This window comes from Sapajus apella, unplaced genomic scaffold (assembly GCF_009761245.1).
Source record: "Sapajus apella isolate SASKATOON/1434 unplaced genomic scaffold, GSC_monkey_1.0 scaffold166, whole genome shotgun sequence".
In the NCBI taxonomy this organism is placed as follows: Eukaryota; Metazoa; Chordata; class Mammalia; order Primates; family Cebidae; genus Sapajus; species Sapajus apella.
Genome location: NW_022437106.1, coordinates 1,332,899 through 1,341,497, shown reverse-complemented (window position 1 = coordinate 1,341,497; position 8,599 = coordinate 1,332,899). Strand labels below are relative to the sequence as shown.

Sequence of the window (8,599 nt, the reverse complement as noted above, 5' to 3'; positions counted from 1 at the left end):
TTTTTTTTTTTTTTTACAGTCCAGAGGTCTTTTATTTTTTTTTAACACCTATTATGCCATGAATTCATAGGGAATAGGTTCCAGCAGCTCAGGCTCCTTCCCATTGGTTCTCACAAAGTGTGCTTCTCTGGGTGGAGCAGGCTGGCGCTTCAGTTGGACCCAGGTACCTTTCTCTTTGGCTTCTTTCTTTTTCTGATCATTTTCCTTCACACGTTTTAGGAAGCTATCTCGGCTCTTAGAGTGCTTGATGTGCTCAATACGCACATTAATTCTCTTGGCAAGAATCTTGCCCTTAACTTGTTTGTTTACAACAATGCCAACAGCATGCTGGGTAACATTGTAGACTCTTCCAGTTTTGCCATGATAACATTTGTGGGGCATTCCTTTTTGAATAGTACCCATTCCCTTGATGTCCACAATATCACCTTTCTTATAGATTCGCATATACGTGGCCAAAGGAACAACTCCATGTTTTCTGAAAGGCCTAGAGAACATGTATCGAGTGCCTCTCCTCTTTCCCTTTGTGTTTGTCATTTTGGCGAATTACTGGAAGATGGCGGTTCCGGCCGAAAGGCTAATTTTTGTATTTTTAGTAGAGATAGTTTTTCACCATGTTGGCCAGGCTGGTCTTGAACTCCTGACCTCATAATCCACCTGCCTTGGCCTCCCAAAGTGCTGGGATTACAGGGGTGAGCCACTGTGCCCAGCCTAAATCAACTCTTTTAATCCTTGAAATAACCCATTGGTTCTTGACAGGCTCAAGTGATCCACCCACCTCAACCTCCCAAGTAGCTAAGACTACAGGCACCCTTCTAATTTTTTTTTTTTTTTTAAGCTGGAGTCTCACTCTGTTGCCCAGACTGGAGTGCAGTGGTGCAATCTCTGCTCACTGCAACCTCCACCTCCCAGGTGCAACAAATTCTCCCTCCTCAGAGTCCTGAGTAGTTGGGATTACAGGTGCCCGCCACTGTGCCCAGCTAATGTTTTTGTATTTTTAGTGGGGAGAGGGTTTTACCACGTTGGCCAGGCTGGTCAGTCTTGAACTCCTGACTTCGTTACCCGCCCTCCTTGGCCTCCCAAAGTGCTGGAATTTTGCTATGTTGCCCACCCAGACCAGTCTTGAGCTTCTGGGCTCAAGTGAGCTACTGCACCCATCTGGGAAGTTTGTTTTTCTTTCTTTTTTTTCTTTCTGTGTCTTGCCTTTCTTTCTTGTCCGTCTTTCTATCTCTTTCCCTCTCTCCCTTTTTTCTCTTTCCTCCCCTCCCTTCCTTCCTTTTCTTTCTTCGTGAGATAGAGTCTCACTCTGTCATCCAGGCTGGAGTGCAGTGGTGCAGTCACTGCTTACTGCAGCCTCTAACTCTCGGACTCAAATAATTATCCCACCTCAGCCTTTGGAGTAGCTGGGACTACAGATGCATGCCACCATGCCTGGCTAATTTTTTATAGAGGTGGGGTTTTGCCTTGTTGTCCAGGTTGGTCTTGAATTCCTGTGCTCAAGTGATCCATTTGCATTGGTCTCCCAAAGTGCTGGTTTTACAGGTTATGAACCACCATGACTGGCCAAAAGAGAAGTTTCTATGATTGTAATATGCTTCTCTTGGGCAGACAGTAGCTTTCCACAAGGTGTCAATGGAGACCATAATGAATCCTAGTCAGAACTCACCAACCATAATAAGCAGAATCAGCGTTAATTATATATGGTCATTGAAAAATTAAAATAATGGTGTATTCAGTGATATTTCATTGATATAGAGTACTTTTTGTGTGTGTCACATATGCTTGCTGATAGCTAGTACATTGGGTTAGCTGTGTGCTAATAGTATTTATGCTACTGTATTTTAAAACTCTGCTTAAACAATGAAAATGGTGATAAATGGGGGGGTCATTAATTTTAGAGACATGATATATAGAAAAACAGCAGATGACAAATGCAGCATTCAGAATGAGCTAGTTGAATAAAGTCATGTTTCATCTCCCCCCATTTAGAAAATTGTTGTTGTTATTATTGTTGTTATTTTCTGAGATTGAGTCTTGCTCTGTCACCCAGGCTGGAGTGCAATGGCATGATCTTGGCTCACTGCAACCTCTGCCTCCCAAGTGCAAGCAATTCTCCTGCCTCAGGCTCCCAAGTAGCTGGGATTACAGGTGCCCACCGCGGTGCACAGCTAATTTTTTATTTGTATTTTTAGTGGAGACAGGGTTTTACCATGTTGGCCAGGCTGGTCTTGAACTCTGGTCTTGAACTCCTGACCTCATCATCTGCCCACCTCAGCCTCCCAAAGTACTGTGATTACAGGCATGAGCCACTGTGCATGGCTGAGAATTGTTAGTATTTTTATATTTGCTTAAGATTCTTAACAAGTAGGTGGGAATAAGCCCCTGAACATCCAACCTCGTTGGCACTGAAGAAGCCACATCTCCTTCAAATGCTAGTGAGACGTAGATTGTAAGATACTGGGGACAAATACTGCAGTTTCTTAATAGTAAAGAGCTGGGGGTGTTCAGTTCCTATTGATGTGTGAATATTGCATAAAACTGAGTTATGTTGGGAAGTATAAGTGTGCATCTGTGCAAAATCTTATTTTCTAGACTCCTTGGCAAATTACCTTACTGCAGAGATCATTTTTGTGGGGCAGCTCACTACAGTGGGAAGCAGATCACGTTCAAGAAGGGATTATATTTTATGTACTATATTTTATCAAAGAATTGGTGTCATAATGCAGTTTAATGTAATATAATCTATGTTGTATTGACTTTTTCTTTATAATTGTCTTAGTTCATTTTGTGCTGTTGCAACAGAATACCTGAGACTGGGTTATTGATTACAAACAAATTTATTTATCATAGTTCTGGAGGCTGAGAAGTCCTAAGATCAAGGAGCCAGTAGGTTTTGTTGTCTTGTGAGGACTGCATCCTCTGCAAGGAAAGAACACTGTGTCCTCATATGGCATAAGTCAGAAGGGCAAGCCACCGAAAAGCTGTGTGAAGCCTCTTTAGTAAGGGCCTTCAATCCCATTCATGAGGGAGGTTCCTTCATGGCCTAATCATCTTTTAAAGGCCTCACCTCCTAATACTGTCACGTTGACAACACCTGAATTTTGGAGGTGACACATTCAAACCATGGCATTGCTTGTTAAATTGAACAGTAAGAATGGCTGCCATGTATTGACTACCTCTCTTGTATTGGGCATGTTAAGTACTTACCTCATTTTAGTCCAATAGCAGTCCTTCAAAATGAGTAAAATTTTACTTTGTGAGAAACTGGAACCTAGCCGATAAATGCTGTAGTTGGAGTTTAAACCTTTGACCTCAAAACACCTGACTATTAAACCATGTAGTCTCTTGATTAGATACAGTATGAGAGAGGATGATTAAGACTCATAGATAATTTTGAAACTCTATTTTGACGTAAATGTTGATCCCCACAGTCTAGACGTTATCATTACCAGAGGCTAATTTTGAGTTTGAGATCTTTCCAGTTCCCCTTGTCTGAAGGCTGGCAATGATAAGTTACTAAGAATTCAATAATTTGTGAGCATCTGTTGAAAGATAGTGGACTAGATGCTGTGGGTATCTGACAATAGTTATCGAGTATCCATTGGATAGAGCTCTGTTTTATTTCACAACAAAAGACGAAACAAGAAACAACATTTTCCTCAAAGAGCTTAGCATTAGGTTGGGGATAGAGTCATTATGCTACAAAATAAGAGGAAACTTTATGCTGAAGGTACAACAGGTAAAGGGATTAGCTTTTTGAGGTTAATCAGAGAAACTTTCTTAGAATAGGTAAGTTTTAAGCCACGTTTGTAAGATGAAGGACATAAAGAGGTGGCAGGACTGAGTTTCCTAAAAGATACTGTATCCAGAGAATCCATTCCAATTTGGAATGTTTCATAATTTAAAAAAGAATAGCATAGCCTTCGTCACACATCTTAACTTGAGATTCATTCTAAGTTGAGGATTCTGTTTGATCAAACCCTTTTCAGTGCTCTCGCTTATATAAGTAACTGCTTTCCTCTTTCTTTCCTTGTCATTTAGATTGCGTACATTTGTGTGGGGGAAGTTTAAGACCCAGTCTCAGGAAATAATTTTCAGTTCCTTGTTTACATAAAAATATTAAAAGTAATGTTAAATTGTTTCTCACCATTCACCTGATTTTATTCATCAGAAAAGGTACTGCTTCCTAACAGAAAGGTTGATATGATGTACTGACATGTTTGGAACCAGCAATGGCCTAATTTCTGATCAGATACAGCATTTATCTTGAGATTATCTGAGAATTTAAGTCTTTTTTTTTTTTTTTTTAAATAAGAGACAGGGTCTTCCTCTGTCACCCAGGCTGGAGTACAGTGATGTGATCATAGCTTAGTACAGCTGAAAAGCTATGAAGCAATTTAGGTGGTCAGTTTTGAATTTTTATATCTAATTTTCAATTATAAAATATTTTCTTAAAATAAACTTATGCAGAGAAGGCTCATCATCCTCAATTCAGCTTTGAACTTTCTTAACTTTACCATTTACATTTAAACCTGTGAAATTAATAATTTTTAAAATAAATTTAACTGAATCTTTTGAATGAGTCTACAGAGTTTTAGATAGTTTATTATTTTTTAAGTATCCTCCGGCTTTTTTTTTTTTTTTTTAACTTGAGACAAAGTATTGCTCTGTTGCCCACACTGGAGTACATTGGTATGATCTCAGCTCACTGCAACCTCTGCTCTCCCTGGTTCAAGGAATTCTCCAGCCTCAGCCTCCCAAGTAGCTGGGATTACAGGTGTACACCACCATGCCCAGCTAATTTTTCTATTTTTAGTAGAGACGGGGTTTTGCCTTGTTGGCCAGGCTGGTCTTCAACTGCTGAGCTCAAGTGATCTGCCTGCCTTAGCCTCCCAAAGTGCTGGGATTACAGGCGTGAGCCACTGCATGCAGCCAATATCCTGGGAAATATTGATACCTTCTTTGCAGTACAGTCTTGATAAAGACTGTTTGTTGTTCATCAATAATGTCAAGCTAAGTGTATGTGATAAGGGACACTCCCCTCTAAAAAATTATGGGCTGGACATGGTGGCTCAGACTTGTAATCCCAACACTTTGAGAGGCTGAGGTGGGCAGATCACTTGAGGCCAGGAACTCGATACCATCCTGGCCAACTTCGTGAAACCTTCGTCTTTACTAAAAGATGAAAATACAAAAATAAGCTGGGCGCAGTGGCGCACACTTGTAATCGTGCCTGGCCCCCAGACTGCATTTCTGATTTTGTTGACAGTTCCTGATGTGGAGAAATTAATTGGCTGGCGACATCTAAACCACTAAAAAGGCGTAAATCACACAGTTGTGGTGAAGCACAAATGAACAGATTTCTAGCCTTGTTAGCTCAGTTCTCCTGCACCTAAAGTGAAGAACCTGCCTTTGTGGTTTCTTTAGACTCTTCTTGCTGATACACAGTACAGCCTGGCGGCCTTTAAGCACAATAGAGCAGAGCAGGGAGGCACAGGTTATTCACAAGTTTCACTAGCTGCTGGTTTCCCTGTGCATGGATGAGGGTGTGTGGGTGTGTTGGGGAAAGGGAGAATGCGAAAAGTGGAGAAAGGTAGCCAGTAGGTGTCCTCTGTGACACTAGGAAGGGAAAAAGATCCTAGAGTTTCCAGGAATCATGACAGTTAATCTACAGAGGACTGTCTTCATAAAGGAGATTGTAAACCACCAATAAAAGAAAGCAATATTAAAAGTATGTTATTCTTTCTCTTTGTAGGCATAGATTTTTCCTTTAATGGAGCATAAAAAAAAAATCTTAGACTACTTGAAAATCTTGTCCAGGTTTCCTCTGCTTCTTAAATTCTTGTGTTTGGGCTGAAGTGTCACACACCTGGTTTTAATACAAAGGGACATTTATGGGGAAAGTTTAAGTAAAATCAGTTTGGCCCTTAAGGTGTCAGGTAACAGAGAAGACATTTTCTTTTTGTGTTTTATGTATGCCTTCAAAATCTTTAAATGACCAGTGTTGCTTTCAGAGTTATTTGTAAGAAATAAACATTTTAAGAGATAGTTAAAACATTTTTGAGGATGTAATTATAGGGAGGCAGCAGTTTTAAAATTTGGTTAAAAATTTTTTTTTCACAGATAAAACAAGGAGGTATTAAAATTTTTTAAATTTTTCTTTTGGCTTGAGAAATGTGTTAATTTCTGTGCTTATTTTCTCTTGGGAGAAATGATTACTCAGAGACACAGCCAGTTAGGAAACTCTTTTCATCTTGGTTTTTCTGTTTCAGAAAGTTCTGCTCGTAGTCTGTAGTCAGTCTACAGTGCGCTCTGGCACCTCTGCTCCTCAGTTTTGTGTTCAGACTACTTATCAGTGCTCTGTGTTGTCTCTGTTCTTTAAATGACTCAGTATTAGTCAGAGAAGCAGAACAAGGAATCCTGGGAGAGATTGTGACTCGTTCCCTATTTTGGGTGATGGATTTTATTTAATTTACTAGGTCATGTAATGTAGGCAAGATGGTAACAGTTTGAGAAATCCTAAAGGAATGTAAGTTCCAAACGTGACATCTTTACAAGAAAAACGGTTGTGAATCTACTAAAATGTGAATTTAGAAATGTTAAACAGATCCGTTTAATACCTTTCATTCCCTTTTTTCCTACCTTGTGAGTATTTTTGTCTATGTTGTGGGACATCATGGGCTGTCCTAAAAGTGGAAAACTAAAACTTAATAATAAAAGAGTCGATTGGCTGAACATTCTGTATACCTGCCACACTGATTATTGATTGATTAAATTCACCCTAAAACCATGTGAATTTGGTAATATTATCATCATTTTCAGGTACGGAAATGAAAGCTCAGAGAGGCTAAGTAATTTACCCAAAACCAGACTGGCAGTAGGTGGTAAGAGCCAAAATTTGAACAAAGGTCTGTCTGATTTCAAATGCAAATTCCCAGCCACTATATCATCCTGCCTGTGGTCTGCTCCTGAGAGGTGGAGATCTGCACAGGTCGTAGGCCGACAAAAAGACATCTGGTTGTCTTGGTTGCTTTGGTGGTTCATTTGTTTACTGCCTGTGTCTCTGCTCCCTCAGCACCTACCATATGTATGACACATACTCAATAAATATTTATTGAATGAGGCTACAGACAGTGGCTCATGCTTATAATCCTAGGACTTTGGGAGGCTGAGGTGAGTGTATCTCTTGAGCCCAGGAGTTCAAGACCAGCCTGGTCAACATGGTGAAACCTTATCTCTACAAAAAAATTAAAAAATCAGCTGGGCATAGTAGCTTGTACCTTAGTCCCAGCTACTCGGGAGGCTGAGGTGAGAGGATCATCCGAGCCCAGGAGGTCAGGACTGCAGTGAGTTGTGATCATGCCACTGCACTTCATCTTGAGCTATCGAGTAAGACCCTGCCTTTTAAAAAAATATATAAATATATATATATGGTGTGTACAATTAACTGTGGAAAGTAGCAGTGTGCTGACATTTTGTTTGTAAAAATTTTATAAGTATATGCTATATTTGTAAATTTAGTAAAGTGCATTCTTTTTTTGAGACGGGGTCTTAGTCTGTCACCCAGGTGCTGGAGTGCAGTGGCACGATTTCAGCTTACTGCAACCTCCACCTCTCAGGCTCAAGCAATCCTCTCACCTCAGCCTCCCAAGTGGCTGAGACTATGGGGATGCATCACCACACCTGTCTGATCTTAAAAATTATTTTTTTTGTAGAGACTGAGTTTTGCCATATTGCCCAGGCTGGTCTCCAACTTCTGAGCTCAAGCAGTCCACCAGTCTTGGCCTCCCAAAGTGCTGGAATTACAGGTGTGAGCTACCAGGCAAAGTACATCTTAAACTAATATTTATCAGGTTTATATATGGCATATGTAGCCTTTTAGATAAGAATAAATATATACTGCCCCATATGATTTCTGAAGATTACTTCCTTCTTCAGCCTCTCTGCTGCTGTCTTTGTCTCTCTTGGTTTCCACACTGCTGTCAAAATGACCTTTCTCTATTTTTCTCTCTATTCTCTATTCCTCAAGTAATTGTTATTTTCATAACTTTTGCTTTTGTGCATTCCTCTCCCTTTGGTTGGAATGCCCTTCCCATCTTTTTGGTTTGACTTTTAAAAAAAAAAAAAAGATTTTGGATTTCAGTTCAGGTGTCTTCTCTTCTCCTGGAGGCCTTCTCTAACTCTCCAGCCCCAGCAAGGTCCCCGCTTCTGTGTCCTCATCAGAGTGTTTATCCTGCTGAGGGATTGTATAAATGGACACAAGGCTGTTTCCGTTTCTTGAACAACCTGTATTGTCAACTCCATTTGGGCAGGGAGTTAAGGTGTTTCATCTTTTTGTGTCCACAATGCCTGGTACTTGCTAAGCAGACAGTAAGTATTGATGAAAAATGAAACAATACAAAGCATGTACCTTTGCCAAATCCCACCATAAATCTTAGAGAACCATTTCATTTTAGAGATAGAGGACACCTGTTTTAGAGATAGAGGACACCCAGCCTACTCCAGCCACTCTTTTGCAGAGATTAGCAATATTGCTGGAAACTGGGACTCACTCAGCCTAGTGCCCTTTCTTAAGAAAAAAAAAAAAAAAATTTGGCTTGTT

General features: G+C 40.2%; 1 protein-coding gene and 1 pseudogene across 7 annotated transcripts in view; one reads left to right on the top strand and one right to left on the bottom strand.

The window, feature by feature from the left end:
• The window catches only part of MRTFA (myocardin related transcription factor A), a 207,747-nt gene that overhangs the window by 116,182 nt on the left and 82,966 nt on the right, over positions 1–8,599 (top strand). The window lies entirely within an intron of this gene.
• On the bottom strand, positions 18–580 carry LOC116542315 (annotated as a pseudogene). The gene has a single exon (XR_004265165.1). The product of XR_004265165.1 is annotated as a 60S ribosomal protein L21 pseudogene (transcript).